Here is a 21,019-nt window from a genome sequence, read left to right on the forward strand (position 1 = left end):
GAAGAAGAAGAAGAAGAAGAAGAAGAAGAAGAAGAAGAAGAAGAAGAAGAAGAAGAAGAAGAAGAAGAAGAAGAAGAAGAAGAAGAAGAAAGAAAAGAAGGAGGAGGAGGAGGAGGAGGAGAAATAATGTCTCCTTCAAGGTGTGCCTCTGCTGTCACTGGTGGACAATGTGGGCAGCTCACAGATCCAAGCCAGTTACTCTCAGCAGGCCGTCCGTAGTGCACTGAAATTCAGGCTGCTTTCTGACTGCGGGGCCAGGATCGGGGCCAGGATCGAGCTCTGCCCAGTCTCACTGCAGGTTCTAGCTGCCCCTCCCCACAGGTTGTTAGGAAGTGCTGACCCCAGCAACTCACCGGCAGCTGCAGTCCACTGAGTCTTCACGGCAGTGATTCTCAACAACAAGCCTCAGAGAGGCCCTCTCTCTGGTGCTCACCACCGCGCCATCTTCCTGTGCTCTGCTGCTGTCTGTCCCCAGGTGCCTCTGCCACGGGGGTCCGGATCCCTGCTTGACCTCTTGAGGGCACTGCCTGGTTCCGCTCCAGACTGCTTTCTTTTTGAGATTCCTTCTCTCCATGTGAGAGGAAGTGGTCACAAAGACTCACTGAGAACTCCCATGTGTTGCCCTCTGGAGAAGAGTTGTAATGCAGAAGACACTCTGTGGGCTCTGAGAAGCACCTGGCAATTTCTGCTCACTGAGTCCATCTGACAGCATCAGGGCTCCTGGGGACCCTGCACAAATGGCACAGTGGGAAGGGAAGAGGGACTCCCAGCTGTTCTCAGGCTGCAGCCTCAGAGGTGCCTGTGTGGGATTCACAGGAAGCCCTTTGTTTTCTGAAGAGTTCCCAGACAACGCTGGGTTAGTCTGGGAGCCAGGGGAAGTGCATCTTGCTAAGCAGCTCATCCTTGCAGCATGACCAGGACAATGTGGTGCACCTGATCAAAGTCAAGGTGAAATTTCACGGGGTTTGGAGTGCTGGAGTCGCCTTCTGGAGGTGGGTTCTAAGTTCTTCCGGGCCTAAGAAAAGAATTGATCCAGCCAAGTGCAAATGGTAGCAAAGTTTTATGGAAGGTAGGAAAAGAAGCAGGCGCTGCCAAGCAACTTCGGGCCACGTAAAAGAAAAGAAGAATACTTTATAGTGTGAGGGTGGGTCACCATGCAACAGAGAACACAGTGGCCAAAACTCAAAGTTTTCTGTCCTTTTTTTGTATCACCCACTTTTGATAAGCTTGGAAGATAGGGGTGCAAAAGCTGGCAGGGAAAGTAGGTGTGACCAGTTAATAACAAGATCCTGGACACATGGGCAGAACAGATCCCAAAGCCCTACACGGGGAGCCCTCATCAGCACTTGAGTAGGTTTTCAATAGGACGGCCTAGACCTGACATCAGCCTGAGGTGTGGGATCGCAGCACCACCTCTCAGGACCCAGGGGTTTCCTCGAGATTTGGACAACATGTAAGGACAGAGATGCCATAAGGAGCCCGCTGTTGTGACTTTCCTTGTGGTTGCCTGCAGAGATTTGTCCAAGGTGTCCTCTTAAATTGCTGCTTTGTCTACCTTTACTCAGCCCAAGCTCATCCCACAGAGCCAGTTTCTCTCTCATCCGTCCCTTTTATTTTCTCTAATAAACTTGGCCATTGCTGTTGGCTCTTTTTGTTCTTTTTTTTTTTTGGAACAAGAAAAATCTAGCTCCAGAGGGAGAGTCCAGCAACCTAGGACTGGGTAATGTTTAATTGGCAAGCCACTCTTAGAAGGAGCTACCCGTAACACTCAGGCTGACGAGGCTGCCCTGTTGGAAACTTTCAAGAAGACCCTGTGCAGGGCTTTGGGAACTGTTCTGCACATGTGTCCCGGGATCTTGGTTAGCCTCTTTCCTCAGCCAGCTTTGGCCGTACCTTCCTCTCTCAAAAGCACAAGCCATCGGGAGGGTTGTGAAGGGAATTCCTCCTGTCCTGTTGGGGGAAAGAGGCCGTGGGGTCTCATGCCCGTGTGCTGGAAGAGCGGGTGTGAGAGCTCTCTCTCCGAGTGCTGGCACCACACTTACTGCTCCCCAATAGCCTACCATTCCTCTGATGATACGAGATCCCATTCCTCTGATGTCTTCTGCGAGCTGGTAAGGCCAGTTTGCCACTGAATCATCGTCACTTTCAACCCAAGGGAGCATCACGGATGCTTCTGTCTTCTTTGTGTGTTGTTCCTCAGCACGGCTTTTCTGCTCCTTGTGAAAGTCTCCCTTAGCTGCCTTATCAGTGATGTCCTCTGTTTTTTCCTTCTTCTATGGATTTCTTTATCGCGTGTGCTGTTTCAGCAACTGAGTGCGTTATCTTTCTCATGGCAGCCCTTGCAAAATGAAGTGGTGCCAAGGCTTGGTGCGGGCGCCCGGGTCCTGGGCTGCCGCTGCTCCTCCTCAGGCTCCACTGGCATCGTCCAGCCCTGCTCGGGCAGCACCCCCACTGAGGGTCACCTCCCACCACCCGAGACTGAGCCAGGCCAACTCGTTAAGCCTCGGAACGCCCATCTGGCGAGGTCAGCACTCTGCAAAACCCACTCTCCAGGTACCTGAGTCCGCGTGTCTCGGCTCCCCCTTGTTAGGATACTTCCCAAGCCTAACTGTAGGCAGCGTTCTCTGCCTTTAACGTCATTTCTCAGGGTTTGAGACCCCCTTTGGTGTATGCAGATCCCCCGCGCTCCAGATAACCATTGTCAACGTCAGTATCTGGCACAAATTATCCAGTGAGCCTGGGGTTGGTTTTGTGGAACGGCAGGAAGAAATAGAAGAAAAACAAAGAATGCGGGGTCAGGGGTCGTCTCTGACACTCACTGCCTTCCCCTTCTGGATTTTGTTTTCCTCAATCATGAAATAAGTGGAACCTAAATAAGATCCAGAGATACCTTTTAGGATGATGGCTTCAGCCTTGAAAATGTTTTATTCTTATAGCATATGTTTGCAAAACCTAATGATTCCATTCATTGTGTGCAGTTGGCGCGCACAGAACACATCGCAATTATTCTCTCATCCCCCCTCCCCCCGTCTCTGGGTCCCCTTCCCTTTTGCAAAAGATCTGTCCTCCTGTTTTCTGTTACCGTTTGTCTTTCTCTTTAACTTATTTGTATTCTGGGCTGGTCGTATAAGAGAAATCATTTGATACTCAAGCTTGTGTGTCCGATTTGGTTCATTTACCTTTATGGTCTCGCGGTGCGTCCATTTCCCTCATGGACGGAAGGTTATCATTATATTATATTATATATATAACACACATATATATATTCTTTATATGTTCTGGATATTATTCCTCTGAAGGATAGCTGGCTAAAATTTTTCCCCATTGTGTAGGTTGTCTCTTCACTCGGTTGGTTGTTTTCTTTGCTGTGCCGCAGATTTTTCATTTGTTGTAAGTCTATTTGTTGATTCTTGGTGCTATTTTTTGTACTATTTGGGTTCCTTTCAGTAAGTCCTTGCCTATGCCCATGTTTTCAAGAGTTTTATCTACTTTAAGTAGATTAGGTGTTTGTTTTCACATTTAGATTTTTGATCCGTTTTGATTTTAGTTTAGTACATGGGAAGATAGGTGGGTCTAGAGCCAACCTTCTGCATGTTGATAGCCGGTTGTCCCAGCACCACTTGTTAAAGAGGCTGTCTTTCTTCTAGCGTATATTTTTCTCCAAGATCAGATAGCTCAATGTGCCTGGACTTGTTTCTGCATCCACAATTCTGTTCCATTGAGTCGCATGTTTGTTTCTGTGCTGGTACTATGCTTTTCTTTCTTTCTTTCTTTCTTTGCCATAACTTGGTAATATAACTTAAAATTTAGGATTTTGGTGCCTCTTGCTTTGCCCATGTGCAAGATTGTTTCTGCTATTCTAGGTCTCTTCACAACTCATACAAATTATAGAATTGTTTTCTCAAATCCTGTGAGGAATGCTGTTGTGTTTTTTTTGTTTTGTTTTTTTTTCTTTTTTTGGTACCAGGGATTGAACTCATGACCTTGCATTTACAAGGCAGGTGGCAGAACCACTAAGCTAAATCCCCGGCCCTTGCTACTTTTTTTTTTTTTTTTTTTTTTTTTTGGTACCGGGGATTGAACTCAGGTCCTTGCGCTTGCAACAAGGCAGGCCACTGAACCACTGAGCTAAATCCCCGGCCCGCTACTGGTATTTTTATTGAGATTGCTTTAAATCTGTATATCAGCATTGGAAGTACAGCCATTATGACAATATTGGTTCTGCCTATACAGGAACAGGAGATGGTTTCATTTTCTGATATCCTCTTCAATCTCTCTTTACAGAGTATTATAGTTTTCATTGTAGAGGTCCTTAACTTCTTTGATTAGGTTGATTCTTAAGATGTAATTTTTCTTGATGTGATTGAAATGGTATTCTTTTTTCTAATATCTTTCCTAGTGAGTTTGTTATTGGTGTGTAAGAATGCTACTGAATTTTGTGTGTTTATTTTGAATCCTGCTACTTTACTGACTTGATTATTAATTCTATGAATGTTTTGGTGGCATTTTTGGGTCTTCTATGTAGAGATCCATATCGTCTAAAAAATGACAATTTGACTTCTTCCTTTCCTATACATAACCTCTTTATTTCTTTCTCTTGCCCAATTCCTCTGGCTAAGATTTCTAGAACTATATTGAACAGGATTGGTGATAGTGGACATCTTTGTGTTATTCCTGATTTTAGAGGGAAATCTCTCAGGTTTTCTTTTTTCTATTTAATATATTGTTGGTGGTACATTTGCCATAAATGGCTTTTGTCATTGAGATGATGTCCATATACACGTATTTTCTTCAGGGTTTTGTTTTGTTAGCATGAATGGATGTTTGGATTTTATCAAAGGCTTTTCTCCATCTATTGAGAGGATAACATGATTTTTGTTCTTGCTTTTGTTTAGGTGATATATTACATTTATTGGTTTATTGTGTTGAACCATCCTTGCATCCCCCGGATAAAGCTACTTAGTCACGATGTATGATCTTTTTAGTGATTCATTGCATTCTGTTTGCCAGTATTTTGTTGAGGACTTTTGCATCTAATCTTATCAGAAAGATTGGCCTATAGTTCTTTTTTAGTTGAATCCTTGTCTAGTTTTGGAATCAGGGCAATGCTAGAATCCAGGAATGACTTCGGTAGTGCTCCTTCCCTTTAGTTTTGTTAAAGAGTTTGAGGACTGTTAGTATTTGATCTTCCCAGAAGCTCTTGTTGGATCCACCAGGTCCTATGCTTTTCTTAGTGAGTAGGATTTTTATTCATTTTTCTTCCCTTTTTTTTGAGACAGGGTCTCACTATGTTGTTCAGGCTGGCCCTCGAACTCACTGTGTAGCCCAGGCTGGTCTCAAACTCACAGCAACCCGCCTGCCTCGGCCTTCCAAGTGCTGGGATTACAGGTGTGCAACTCTGCGCCTGGCTAGGATTTTTATTCCTGCTTCAATTTCATTTCCTATTATTGGGGTATGCAGGGCTTTTATATCTTCATTGTTCAGTTTTGGCAATTTATGTTTATCTAGGAATCTCCCTGCTCCTTTTTGATCCTTCAGTTTATTGGAGTGCAGGAAGGAAGGAAAGAAGGAAAATAACAGATAAGAACAAAATAAACAAAAACTAAAAACAATGTTCACACTCACAAAACACAAACAATAAAAAACCAAATGAACAAAAATTTTAAAAAGAAAAACAAATTTCTCTGTGATTTCAAGCCTGTGATTATCTTCCGGGGCCTAGTTTTATGGTAGTGTCCAATTCAAAGCGTGGCTGCTCTCCCTGGTAGACAAAGGAATTCAGTCAGAGCCCAGGTTCATGCTCATCACCAGCAAGCTGGCAGCGGAATTAGGGCAGAGTGCCAGGGTTTGGGATTTTCAAATGCACAGAAATTCAGGCTGAACGTGGCCTCTGGCATCAGGGGGAGGCCCGAGTTGTTCAGCTTATAACACTCTGGGGTCTCCTGCTGACCTGCCCACGGCTCGCTGACCATGGGCCTCTCCCATGGTAAGCTGTGGGCGTTTACACCCGGGAGCCCTGAGATGAAGCCAACCTGAGGCTTCTGAGTCCTACATTCAGGTGTCCCCTCCCTCTGATGCTTCCAGCCAAGCTCCCTCCGGGGGTATGGCAGACCGCTGGACTCGAGTCCCTAACCAGCTATTAGGGTGCACGGCCTTTACTGGTCCGCCGAACTGCTGCCTTTCTCCTCGAAAGCTGCTTCTGGGGAGTCACGGCCTTCGCGATGTCTTTGTAGATCTGATCTTCCTTTCTCACAAGCCAGGAGCCAGGAGCCAGGGAGAAAGTGAAGCTGCTCTTTCTTTTTTCTGAATCACAGTCTGTCTATTATCCATTGAGGTATAACTTCTGTGAGCTCATCAAGCACCTTATTATATTTTTTATGTCCTCTTTTATCACTTTGAATAATTCAGCTATGCAGCTTTTCATTTCCTCCACATCAATGTCCCACAATTCAACTTTGGGGGTGTTGGGAGTTTTGGGAGGCATTTTATTGCCTTGTCATCTCATATTTCTAATGGAGTGTGTGTGCGTGCGTGTGTGTGTGTGTGTGTGTGTGTGTGTGTGTGCTGTCTGGGGGTCAATTATAGGATTATATTGGAAAGACTGTGTTGCTAGTATGGCGATCTCTTTAGTTAGCGTTCACTTCTCAGGGAGCACTTGGCATGGCTAACGACGGCTCAAGACCCACCCCTTTTGCTAATTTGGGAAGGGAGAACAGAGTGTAATTGGCCCAGTTTCCAGACCACAATATTGGTAATAACACAAAGACAGTCCAGAGAGAGAAATGCAGAGGAAACCAATTAATGGCAAACACCAATGCCACTCTGGCAATAGCAACAAAATCGTCAACAGTAATAGAGTCAAAGGGAAACTGGATATTGATACAGCATAAGAACTAGTAATGTTGCAGAGGAATAGACACGCAAAACGTGGTATACAAGGAATATTATTCATCCTTTAAGTAAGAAGGAAGGAAATACTGACCTATGCTCCTGTGGGAGACCAGGTAGGAAGATTGAGGCCTAATTGGCCCCCTTGGTGAACACTAAGAAGAAAGTGCGTGGCCACGCTGCAGGGAAAGTGAAAACAGCTGAGATCCTGTTGTTTACCTGGACAAGTACCATGGCGGGCGGGAGACAGATGGAGCCTGTGGAATTCTAATTGTGCCCGTGTCCGAGTGAATAAAGTCACTCGGAGCTCTCTGCCGAAGGGAGACAAGAGAACCCCCTGGCCCTTCACATTTTACTCTGATTTTGTGTCTCTTTATCTTTCATACTTGTCACTGCTTGGTCAGGTTTCGAAATCATAGGCTGGTTTCTACATGCTACAGCATGAATGGACCTTGAAGACATCAGACAAAAGTTAAATAAGCCCGAGTTCCACGCTCAGCACTTTTTCTCCAGGTTCATCAGCTTCCACCATCCCCACCAGTTACGAATTCCCAGGCCTCCCTTCAGGGGCCTGCACTCCCCGTGAGGCGCCCAAATGCCTGGTGGGCTGCTTCCTTGTCAGCAGGGTGAAGCTGCACCTGTCCGCGTGGGGGCCCAAAATCACCTGCGGAGGGAGCAGCTGCCAGGAGACTCGGAGACACCATGGCTGCAGCGCCACCCAGCGTCCGTTTAGGGACTTGCCCCTCAAGTCTGCGCACAGAGGACTCCCGCAAAATGGGTTTAAGGATTTCGTTCATATCTGGGAGTGCCCTCTCCCACCCTCTAAAGTCGACCTCCAAGCTCGGAGTCACTGTTCTTCCGCAGAACACAGAGGGCAACGGAGGACACTGGAGGAAGCCCCCAGAGAGCAGGCAGGTCTCGGGCTAACCTGGAACCCAGGCCACAGCCTGGCCAATCGCCCACTGTGACTCAGATGCAAACCTGTGGGAGCGTAGAGCGCCCCCTGCGGGAGGCGCGGGGCAAAGCGGATGAGAGCTCCGCTCTCCCAACACAAGGTTTTAAATTTACCTATCAGAAATGTGATAGAATAAGAAATGAAGTGATTCGTGAAATAGCTATGTAAGTGACGAGGCATATTTCAGGACGGTCCCCCGTCGAATATTGTGTCTGTCATACAAGTCTTGGAAAATTCATCCAGATGCTGAGGTTTCCCCCACCGTTTGACTGCACCTCACTTTTAAGGTCTCCCCCAGAGGAAATAAGATAGACTCACCCCCCCATAGGGACAGGGGAGGGTGTTGTGGCTTGTGTCTAGGTGTCCCCTCAAAGCCTCATGAGGTCATATATGGGGTTTTTGGGAGGTGGCTGGATCTGCAGTTGTGATGCTGGGATTAAGGGTTTCCCACTCCGTGTGCATGGCACCGCCCATAGGAAGGTTAGCCTGGATGGCATGTAAAAGCAGGCTTGGCTGCTGCTGCTTCTGCTGCCTTCTACCTGCCATGCATGAAACATGAGCTGTTTCTCTTATGCAATACCCCTCTGCCATGACACGCTGCCTTTAAGCTATGGGACTATGGGCTGAAACCTCTAGAAACTGTGAGCCAAAATAAACCTTTCTCCTTTAACTTTGGGTGCTGGGAATTTTGTCTCAGCAATGAAATAAGTAACTAAGACAGGCATCAGCCAGAATATGAAACATAAAAGCCATGGTGTCATGAACAGAGAGCTCCAATTCTAGTGGCTTCCCAGTATCAGGTGCAGATCAGACAAGAAATCCAAGGCAAGACAGTTTCTACCTTCTAGGGGAAGCTACCCGCAGCTGCTATAAAATCCTCTGCCAGCTGATACCTGCTAGCCTTCACGTAGAGTACAGAAAGGGAAAAAATAAAAAAGCAAAAGGTCTAAAATAATGTTACAGGGAAGATGAAAACAAATGATTAGCTTTGACAAGCAGAGTGTTAAATTGGGTTAAAAATCAGGTTTGAATAATTTTCTATATATAAGGTGCTATGGCTTATATCTAGGTGTCCCCCAAAGCCTCAGGCACTCATAGGTGGAGCTTTGGGGTAGTGACTGGATCAAGGGTGTGATTCTGGGTCAGCCCACTGATGGGTTTATAGCTCGATGTGATACTGGGAGGTGAAGCCTGAAGGAGAGAGGGGTCACTGGGGCATGGCCTGGAAGTGTGGACCCTTCCTAACCCCTGATCCCTCTTTCTGCTTTCACAGCCATTCCATGAGCCTCGGAGCCAGTGGACTATGGACTGAAACCTCTACAAACGATGGGCCAAAATAAACTTCTCTCCCTTTCACTTGTGGGTGTGGGATATTGTGTCTCAGTGATGAGAGCAGTAGCTGAGACACAAAGGAGATCCTGAAATAACTGTGACACAAAACTCTAAAATAGTCATGGTGGTGAACGCCTGTGGTCCCAGTACTCCAGAGGCAGAGGCAGAGGCAGGAGGATGACAAGTACCAGATGAGCCTGGACCACTTAGACCCTGTCTCAAAGTAAAACATGAAAGGGGCTGCTGATGTAGCTCAGTGATAAAGCGCTCCTGAGTTCAATTCCCCAGCATCCATTCACCCCTCAGTCAAATCAAGTATGAAAAATTTATCACATGTAAGCCCCAAAATAAGAAAACAATATTAATTTGTTAGATTTTGTTCTTACCTTACAGCATTCCCTATACTAAGTAATTAATATATAGGGTGGGTAATTTATAATAATAGAAAAATGAATAATAAGGATTCATCCATCATTAAATTGTTTTTATTTTATGGATTTTATTTTAACAAGATTCAAAAGGACACATGAGTGAAAAGTTCAAGTGGAAATCTCCCACCAGCCCAGCCTCCGTGGCTCCCACCCCAGCTAAACCTGTTCACCTTTTGGTAAAACTCCTTCCAAAATCTTCCCCTATGCGTACATCACATATAGGATACTTTTTAAAAATTCGACTTGTTCTCTTGTAGTTAATTTATCCTGGCTGTCTTTCTAGGTCAGTTCCACACAGATTTGTTCATCTTTTTCACCTCCACTGGTGTTATTTATTTATTGTACTGGAGAGTGAATCCAGGGCTTTCACACTCAGCTACATCCCCAGAGCCCTTTTTTATTTTTTAATTTTGAGGTAGAATCTCTGCATTGCTCAAGCTGGGCTCAAACTTGCAATCCTTCTGCTTCAGCCTCTCAAAGTGCAGGGATTACAGTTTGGCCTTCATTTTGTGTTGGTGCCCTCAGATGCGAACAGCCCTCCAACGTGGAGGTTTCAAGTGGTTTCCATATTTAAACGAGCTCGAACAACTGGATGAGCGCCCTTCCCCATGGCTCTCTGTGCCCCTGCTGCTGAGTCTGCGTGGGGTGAATTTCGAGAGGCGGAATGTTGAGTTTGAGACACGTGCGCTTGCTGTGTTGGGAGATGTTCCAGGTCATCCTTCTGGAAGTTCCTCGTGTAATTCTCAGTGAGTGCCACGGGGGCACCTTTTCCTCTCTTTCTCACTGACACAGGATGCTTCCACTCTTCTTACTTTTGCCGAACTGGTCAATGAAACGGTCTCCCGCCATGACCAAAATTTGCATCTGGAGGCTACAAATGACGTTAAGTATCTTGTCCTGTATCTATTGGTCACTGTGCTTCTATGAGACATCTGTTCAAAGACTATAAAAAAACAGATCTTTACAGAAAATAAGAACCAAGTGCAGTTTGAAAGAGCAAGGACTTTCTTTGTTTTGGTTTCTTGAGTCTCTTCAAAAAAAAAGAAAAAGCATAGGGTAGGGTGAGAGAGGCAGGTTTCAGGAGCACGGGAGGGAGATGGAGTCAAATTTATTAATTACGTTAAAAGTACCCATACAGATGTGGAAAACATAAGGGACTTTATAAATTCCAGGTTGAAAGATGATGCCTGCAAAATTCCTGTCAGCTTTTGAAAAATGAGCAATTTCTTTGTCTTCTATTGTCCCAGAAGTAGGAGAGCACAGTACATAGTCTCTGAAGCAAACGTAACACTCATGATGAAACAAAGGAAATCATAGCTCAGTCTTTTTTGTGGCTCTCAGATGAACACAGTGAATAAAGTGCTAGAGAATGTAAATCTATAGCACACTGATACAAAAGCCTTCCATAACCCAGCTGAGGCTTTCGCAGACTATGAGGATAATTCAATATGTGAACATTTATGCACATAATATACACTGTTCATGGCATAAATAAAGAAAAATTATGATCATCTGATTAGCATCTGAAAATTTAGCACTTAATCCTAATAAAAATATTTAAGTACAGGAATAAAACACATTGACACATGGCTTTTGTAAGCCAGCTGCCAATAGTAAAATGTCAGAGACAATTCCACCCTGTGACATAATTTAAGAACTCCAGCTAACTCAAAGCATGGAACCAAAATTTTAAAATAAGTATTGAAAAACTAGGGGGAAAGCAGCATTATTTGTTCCTGAATTATTCATCCAATAACTATTACATCAGTAAAAATTCAGCAAAGGACAAGGGGAATATTAAAATGAATAAAATATCTGTACAGTAACCAGAAAGCAGTACGTGGAAAGATACAACTCACAAGAGCACCCAAGAAATAAATGTTAGCAAGCAATGTAGAGAAGCAATAAATCACATGGAAGAAATGGGGAACGGATCCCAGAGAAGTCAGACCCTGCTGCCGGATAGAAAAATAGCAGATCCTTGCTTTAATTAGGCAAACGTCCTAAGAAGTCTTTGATTGCCCATATTGGCAAATACTAAATAGCAAATAATTTCCCTTGTAAAGTTGAACCAAAGACTAAGGCAAGCACGGAAGCCACTGTAGCACTCTTTCTCACAGCGCTGAGATGCAGCGTCAGAGCTCTGTGCTCCCCAACAGCCGTCTGTATGGCAGAGGACATCTCAGCGCTAAGGACAGGTGGGAGAGGGGGCCTGCAATCCTAGATGTCCCAAAGAAAAGCCCAGCTAAGCAATGTTTAAAGAGTGACTCGACGGGGAAAGGTGTCAGAGCCCCCCGGCCCCCCTCTTCCCAGGAAAGGTCTCAGCTGGGCAGGTCCACCTGAGGCTGCCGGGGATCTTGTCCCGGAGCACAGGACGCCAAGGCCACTGCTAGCAGATCCTTTGAGGCTTGGGGTTGCTTCATCCAAATGCAGTTGGCCACAGCCCGGCCACACCCTAGGATCCACCGCAAGCCTAGACTGGCAGCGAGCTGCTCAGGTCACTGCAGGAGTATGAGCGTCCTCGGGACAGCATGGGGGCGCCTCAAGCTCTCCGCGGCCGGATGGGTTGAGGATGATAGCAGTTGCCATCGCCAGCATTTGGACAAGAGTCTCGGAAAATACAAGTGATTTGGCAGCGAGAGTCAAAGCCGGCAGACTGGAGCCACTGAGAATACGGGGGCCTGGGACTTGGGGAGAAGAGGTGCTGTGGTCAGATGCCAAGGTTGCCCTGTCGTGTGTGGGTGAGTGCGAGTGTCACCTGGAGCGCCTTCGCGTCCATGGCTCGTGGTAAAGAACTTCGTGACCCCAGCCGATCCCTTTCTGGAAGACTGTACGGTGCAGAGCTCAGGACCTGTCACAGCTTCCTGCAGGAATGGAACAGCCCAGCGGGGACTGAGACTGGTGCTGAGGAACTGCTGTTCCCCAGCGCCTGCCCCCGCGGCTGCCCGGCTGCTGGGAGAGCTCTGCTGTGGACGCAGGAGGAGGGCAGGGGTGCAGCCGTGAGGTCCTGGTCTCCATAAAGCTCACCGTGGCGCGGGTGGGGAGAGAGGCTGACGCATAGACATCATCAATCACCGCACCGTCTTTTCTCCCGGAGGGAACCCGTCCCGCACCCCTGACTGCAGTCTGGTCCCTACGGTTCTTCTAGGGATCCTGTGCCTTTCTCTCAAAGTGCTCACTGGTGTGCAGTGCTCACTCTGGGGACATCCCACTCTGGCTGGCAAGGACGGGATCACCTTGTCCATCCCTATGGCCAGTCAGGTGTTGGACAACTGGGATGTGGCACGGCCTGACGAAGGTGACGCTACACTTCCACTGAGTTGGGAGAGGAGTTTTATTTTAAAAACTGTTTATATTTCTATCTACAGAAATTACTACCCCAAAGTAAGGTACAATTTCAAAACTAACTTTCTTTTTTTGGTACCGGGGATCCAACTCAGAACTTTGTGTTTGTGAGGCAGGCAGTGGAACCACTGAGCTAAATCCCTGGCCCATCAAAACTCTTTCTTAATTGTGTAGTGAGAGGGGCTGTGACCAAGAGGCAAGGTCAGCCTGAGACCTGGGAAAAGGGACCTGTTAGCCTCAGTGGGAGATGTGAAGGCTCATAAATGTACCCACTCCTGTGTTCATGCAACAGATTCTGAGGTCCTGCCAGGGCTGCAAACTTGCCTGCATGTTGAGATGATCGGGAAGCTTCAAGAAATCCTCATGGGTGGCAGGCGTGCTCCCAGGTCCTGGGGTGTAATTGGTTTGGGAATGACTGGAACTCTGTGCTTAGGCCGAGGCAAGAGATCTCAAGTTCAAGGCCAGCCTGAACTACATTGTGAGATCCTGCTTCAAAAGACAAACCCAAATGAACAAAAAGCTCCCCAGGTAATGCTGTGGTGCCGTTTGTGGATGCTGTGGGAGAGACAGACTCTGTCCCAATAGAGCTGAGGCCTTGAGAAGAAAACAGGTCCTGGAGGAGCCAAAGGGAAGGTGGGGTGCACTGGGGTCCCCCAGTGGTTGTGCTAATTCTGCTCACCTCTCCTGGGTGGGCTGGGTCTGGGAAGGAAGGAATACCCAGGGAAGAGGGAAACTGGTCCCTTCTAACTCTCCTACCTGCCATGTGCGCTCCTGGGTTTATGCCTTTGCCAGCCGTCACCGATTTTCATTCATCCAAAAGAATTTTTGGATTTTTTTCTCTAGTTCTATGAAATGTATGGTTGGGATTTCAATAGGGATTGCACTCAGTCTGTGTAGCAGTTTTGGAAGTATGGTCATTTTCACTATATTGATTCTTCCTACCCAGGAACAAGGGATGTCTTTCCATTTTCTTATATCTTCTTCAATCTCTTTTTTTCAGAGAGTTGTAGTTCTCAATGTAGAGGTCTTTTGTTTTCTTTGTTAGATTGATTCTTAGGTATTTCATTTTGTGGGGCGTGCTACTTGAAAGGGATTGTTTCCCTAATTTCACTCTCAGTGAGACTGTTATTTGCGTACAAGAAGGCTATTGATTTTTGAGTATTTATCTTGTATCCAGCTACTCTACTGAATCTGTCAAGTCTAGAAGTCTTTTGGTGGAGTTCTTTGGGTGTTCTTTGTTGAGTATCATATCATCAGCAAATAATGACAGTTTCACATCTTCTTTTCCTAGCTTTATTGCTTTTATTTCTTTCTCTTGTCTAATTGCTGTGGCTAATGTTTCCAAAATTATATTAAACAGGAGCAGTGATAGTGGACATCCTTGTCTCTCTCCTGATTTTAGCATGAAGGTTTTCAGTTTTTGACCATTTAGTATGATGTTGGCTATTGGCTTATCATAGATAGCCTTCATTAAATTGAGCCATCTATTCCAATTTTCTGCAGTTTTTTTTTTTTTTTTTACCATGAATGGGTGTTGAATTTTGTTAAATGATTTTTCTGCATCTATTGAGATGAACATATGGTTGTTGCCCTGATTCTGTTAATATAGTGTATCACATTTATTGATTTATATGTGTTGAAGCATCCTTGCATCCCTGGGATAAATCTGACTTTGTCAGGGTGTATGATCTTCTTGATGACCTTCTGTGTTCTGTTTGCCAGTATCTTACAGAGGATTTTTACATCTATGTTCATTAAGGAGATTGGCCTATAATTCTTTTTTTCTGGTTGGGTGTTTCTCTGGTTTTAGAATCAAAGTAATACTTGCTTCCAGGAATGAATTTGGAAGTATTGCTTCTCTTTCAATTTCACTGAAAAGTTTAAAGAGTAGTAGCAATAGTTCTTCTCTAAACATCTTGTAGAATTTACCAGTGAAGCCATCAGGACCTGGGCTTTTCTTAATTGGTAAATTTTTAATTACATTTTCAATTTCACTGATTGTAATTTGGGTGTTTAAAATTTTTATATCATCTTTGTTCAACTTTGGTAATTCATGAGTATCTAGAAATCTGTCCATTTCTTATGTGTTGTGCATTTTATTAGAGTACAGGTTCTCGAAGTAAGCACTGAGGAGCCTATGGATTTCTGCTGAATCTGCTGTGACTTCACCATTTTCATTTCTAATTGCATGAATTTGAGCCTTTTCTTACTTTTTGTTGATAAGGTTGGCTAAGGGTTTAGCGATTTTATTTATTCTTTCAAAAAAGCAACTCTTCATTTATTTTTTGTATTGTTCTCTTAGTCTCCATTGTACTGATTTCTGCTCTGATCTTTATAATTTCTTCCCTTGTATGAGCTTTGGGTTTGTCTTGCTCTTCTTTTTCTAGGAGCTTAAGATTCACCATTAGGTTGTTTATTTGAGCACGCTCTGTTTTCTCAGCGTGGGCCTTCACTGCTATGAATTTCCCATGTAAAACTGCTTTCATTGTGTTCCATAGATTCCTGTATAGTCACCATTTTTAATAAACTATAAATTGTGGAAATTATAAATTATGTAAAATCATTACCCATACTTTGTGTCTAAGTTGTGTAAGGTATAAATTGCGTAAAGGCTTCTAGATCCATTGTGCACGAGTGTGTGTGGTACCAGATCCTTTACACTGACTTCACACACTGTGACGACTCTTCACAGGGCCCTGCTAGGTCACTGAATATTGTAAGTTGCTCAGGCTGTGCTGGAACTCATGCTCCTGCCTCAGCCTCCAAGAGTGCTCAGATAGCAGGCATGAGCTTCCACTCCCCATCATTTCATGCATTCATTTTGCAAGTTTGGTTCTGTGAAGACGCAGTATCAGATGACTTTGTGACCCTGTGTGCACGTGTATGTAAAAACATTCACGGTTCCCGCCAAATGAAGAGCTGTTCTCTTTGTATGTCTATATGTATCTGCAAAAGACAAAATTCCCCAAGAACTCAATTCCCTGGGTGACTGCAGAGGGGTTGGCGACCCACTGGGTTTTTTGGATCCATCTCATCACAATATTCAGGTCATCTGTCACATAATTTCAGAGCTGGCTGCACGAGGAGACCAGCCATGGTGATATGCATTTCTATATTTTGGTTTTGGATCTCTTTCATTAAGAATAAGGTTCATCTGCCCATTATACCTTGCAAAAATATGCAAGATAGTACTGCTTATTTAATGGTTTAACACAGTCTGTGAAGTGCTCTGCTGCATTTTTGTTTCTCAGCTCTCCAGTTAAGAATGTTTTAAGTGTTTTTAAAATAAATTTTAACATTATTTTTTCAGGATTATATTTTTGGGGATTTTGATCTTTTAGGTTTTAGATTTGACAGATTTTGATGTGTTGAGATTTCAATATTTTTGGGCCAGGGATTTAGCTCAGTGCCTGCCTCACAAGTGCAAGGTCCTGAGTTCAATCCCGGGTACACACACACAAAAAGATTTCAGTATTTCTGATTATTGTATTCAGGAGTGGGTCTTTCAGGACTATGGTCCAAATTCTTTATGTACTTTACCTTTTTTTTTGAGACAGGATCACACTGTCTGGCCTTGAACTCAATACCCAGCCACGGCTTCCCCAGTTCTGGGATTATAGACAAGTGCCATCTCATTTTCCAAGTCCTTACATCCACCCTATAAAGACAGAGTAAGGAACTACTAACATCACCCTTTTCCAGATGAAAATACCAAGTCATACTCAACAACTTCTGTGAGGCCATACATCCAGAAGCAGAGGAGCCATATCTTAAATCATCTTTTCCATGTCCTGTGATGCTCTCTTCTCCGAGCAGGAGAGAGCCATCTCCAAGGAGCTGGACATTCTTCCATTTGCCCCACAGAGGACTCTTGGTCCTGATGCCCAGTAGTCCCTTTGGACTAGGGAAAGCCGGTGGTGGGAAAGGCTCCACAGGAGAAAAGGGGAGGAATTACGTGGCCAGCAGGGGGCACACACATACCTGCTCTTTTGAATTGTGGCTGCAGTGGTGAACAGAGACCAGGCCCCTCTCCTGGAGGCCCCGATGCTGGTGCTCCCTATGGCCTTTCAGGCTAGCTCAGGATATTAATTCTAAACCTGGAAAGATGGTTTGAGGCCAAAATCTGAAGGTGCCTTCAGTGTCTGGCTAAGGAGTTGAGTTTTGCCCTCAGACAACAGAAAGCTGCCATGGAGATGGAGCAGAGATAACCTGAGGACAGAGGTCTTCAAGAAGGGTGAGCTGGCTGAGAGGCACAGAACCATGACCCCTGACTCTTGCAGATTTCCATGAGCCCTCCTAGAGCTGGGCTGCTCCTCCCTGCATGAAAAAAAAAAAAATCAAAACTATTTTTGCAGTAAAACTGAGAGGTAAGTGCAGAGGGCGCCCACTTCCCTCCACATCACCGTCAGCACCAGGGACACCTTTGTGACAGTGATGAGCCTGCAGGGAGGCATCACTCAGCCACAGAGCTTGTCTGTCCCTACTCCACATCATTGTGCCTGCTGGCTTCCACTAGGGGGCACATTCACGCCACTCAAGCCCCTTCATAGACTCCAGATTCCATAGGTCCCACTTAGTCCTGCAGAGCCACAGCCCACAACCTTGGTTGGATACACAGCCTGGATGTATAAATGGAATCTGATTTGCACCTCTGGGTGCAAACCTCCACAATACAGTTGAGAGCTCGGACTCATAATTTCCAAAATGGAGGCATCATTTTCTCAACAAGCTTCTGGGTGGCACCAGCTTTCGTCACCACGGCATTGTGTGTGTGTGTGTGTGTGTGTGTGTGTGTGTGTGTGTGTGCAGAAAGCAGACAGAACTTTGCTCCAGAGGGGAGGAAATGAGTAGCCGGATCATCCCACTTCTGGGGCTGAGCATTTATTTAGGGCTGATTTTCACCTGGACAAATGAGTTGTTATCAGTGATACCAAATCAGCATGATGGTATGGGGAGAACCCCACAGAGCACCTAATCTCTCTCTCCTGATATCCCACAGATGGGGAAGCTGTGGGCAGATTGGCAGACTTGGCTGTGGCTGCGAGGGAATAGAAGCCTGGCTGGGACTCCCTGGAGCTGGTCCTCTTTTTCAAACCTGACAAGCAGTACTCACAACCACCCTGGCAGCTTGGGAGCATGGAGAGGCAGGTGACTCCCCAAGCACTCCTCAGGGAGGCAGAGAAATGAAAGCCTGAGGCCAGGAGCCACTTTTCAGACCCTGGTTTTTCAAATGTCTAAGTAGAATTTAAAGTTGTTCTAAATAAAATCTGTGGGAGTTGTGTGTGGCTGCGCCTGAGAAGCACGCTGTGCCCCTATGATCTCCCCAGCTGTGTTCGAGCCTGTGTCCTTTGCATTTTCTTCAGCATGGCATATATGAGGGGAGCTCTGGCAGGTTCCCCAAGAGGTGTTAGGAAGCTGGATATGATTAATCTGGATCTTGGCCCTCTGGAAGCTCAGTCTGCTGGGGGAAAAGACATGTACACAATTATCTAACAGAAAATTCAGTTTTTCCAGGGCGTTTCCAAATGGCACTAATAACACGGCTGCTTGTGGCAAATCAATACTCATGTGATGACCATATGGATGTGTCAGGGCTGGGCAGAGCTTGAACCAAAGAAAAATATCACTGTCACAGCCCATCAAACCAGAAGAATCATGTGAGTGGAAGGGGTCCAAACCAATCAAATAAAATGGATAAAGAGCACAGCATGTGTTAGATAAAGACCGATCACGTTCAGAGGCTTTCTGTCCACCGTGGAGGCCGGCTCCCACTCGCCCCCGACAAGAGGTCAGAACAGCCAGTAGTTGGTCTGGGGGACACAGGGTTGACGAGCAGAGGAGGCCCGAGGGGTGATGCCTTGCAGGTGGAGGAGGATCCCATCCAGAGCAGCAGAGCACAGGCTGACTGGAGCACAGGCCTGGAGCCTGGCAAAGAACACAGACACCAAATATGCAAGGGGGCCTGACTGTGTGGAGGCCTTAAGTGCCACCTAGAGGAGTCTGGAAAATGGTGTTTCAAGGAAAGGGAAAATACAGTCATATTGCTTCTAGGAGAATCCAGGTGAAACTGTAGTCACTTTACACACTCCAGGGTGGCGAGTGCTGTGAAGGGAGTCAAGCTGGTTAGGGAGACCATGGCAGGGAGGGCTCACGAAGCCCTTGTGGTTAGGGCTCTCTCGGAGGAGAAGCGTGTAACCCAAGGCTTCAGGCACAGCCTGTGCAACAGGACAGGAAGGAGAGTAGGAGAGGAGTGAGGAATGGGGGTTGAACAAGCACATAGCCCGGGAAAAGGGAACAATGCAACAGAATTGCCACCTGTCCAGGACGAAGGTGGAGCATAGCCCCCTCTAGCAAGACAACAGTTTTCTGTTTATTTTTTAACAGAGTTATCACCAACCACTGTAAATTTTCTGATCTAGGGAACTGCTGGAGTGTGAATATCTGCCCCACTCCCCAAAGTTGTACATTGAAATCCTCACCACAGTAGGACTTTGGGGAGGTAACCAGGACATGAAGGTGGGGCCATAGGAATGGGATCAATGCACTTACAAGAGAATCTGGGGGACCAGCTGGCCTCTTGCATCAGGTGAGGACTACAAAACAGGTCCTCCTTACCAGTCTGAGCGCCTTGATCTTGGACTACCCAGGCTCCAGAAATGGAAGAAATAAATTTCTGTTGTTTCTACCTTACCGCTTTAAGGGTAAAAATGGATGTCAAAAATTAGTGACATTCTGGGAGTTAAGGAAGAGAGACCTACAACTGGGCTGCAGAAGATAGCAAGATTTGAGGGAGATGGCAGAAAAGGATGCTGCAGATGAGGGGCAGCGCTGGGGTTCCCAAAGGGGTGTCCACCCAGAGAAGCACCAGAAACACAACTGCTGAGGTCAAGGGCACAGACTAGACAGCCACACTGCTTGGGTTTGGATCCTGTCCTGGCTTCGCTATTTGGGTTAAGTCTATCTGTGTTTCCTTCTCAGCTTTTAATATGACACAAACAATACTGTCAGGTCCGAGACATATTTTCGCCTTCCTTAGAAGCAAATACATCAGCTTCTTTTTGTTTCATGGGTCCTTATGAAAGATACAAACCTGGGCCAGAAACAGAGCTTTATTCCCCACAGCACAGCGAGTGACAGGAACAGCAGCACAGTCAGATCCATGTGCCACTGAGTGCCCTGGGGCTGGATATGCCATGCATGCAGTGAGCCTACACTTTAGCTGAGGCAATGCACCTCTTATAGAAAGTGGGGTTCTGGAGAAAAGGTGGCAGGGAGCCAGTCTAGGAGAGGGACAGAAAAGGCCATGGTAGCATGTTCTGTGTGCAGTGTGGAGGTCATTACCTCAGGCTTCTGAGGTCTGACAAATAAAGGGGTCTCGATAGTATGCATCACAAAGCAGGGGGACTGAGTAGGATCTGTTAGCGTCACCACCACAAGGGGCTGCTTCTAGGTACCAGAGGCAAAAGTCAGGATGTAGCAAGGCCAGGACAGGTAATTGCAGTTAGCATGTGGCTATTTATTCCAGAAGTTTGTCACAAAGGAAACTTGGGATCTTGCAAGACACATTTTTTAGAAAAAAGTTTAAGATTTAAGCCCCAAGGGACTCTAGAAAGGAAGTTTTAACTCTTGAAGAAGTGAGGCCAAGCACTGTGACGGAGAAAGGGGGAGGGTGGGGTACAGAACAAAGGGATGGGGCTCACCATGCAGTGCAGTGCAGGCCTCTCCCATTCAGACAGGAGAAAAGGAGAAAGTGAGGGACTCAGCCTCACTCAGAGGCCTTGTCTGATGGCCCCCATTTCTCCATGAAATAGGAAGCATGATGGGTTAAGTGAAGGGAGTTAGGAAATTTATGGAGAATGAACATGATGGAAATTTCAGACATGAGGGAATTAAACACTGGCTGAGAGACCAGTGAAGGGATGGCTGAAACGGCACAGGTGAGAACAGGCAAGCAAGGTGCATTTCCTGTGGAAAGCGAAAACAATGTCTAGTTGCACTAGGTCTGGGGAGGAGGAGGGCAAAGGGACAGCTGGCAATGGATGCTGGTGCAATGTCTGAGGTACAGTGG

This window comes from Fukomys damarensis, unplaced genomic scaffold (genome assembly GCF_012274545.1).
Source record: "Fukomys damarensis isolate Sample0158 unplaced genomic scaffold, DMR_v1.0_HiC HiC_scaffold_19, whole genome shotgun sequence".
NCBI classification, from domain to species: domain Eukaryota; kingdom Metazoa; phylum Chordata; class Mammalia; order Rodentia; family Bathyergidae; genus Fukomys; species Fukomys damarensis.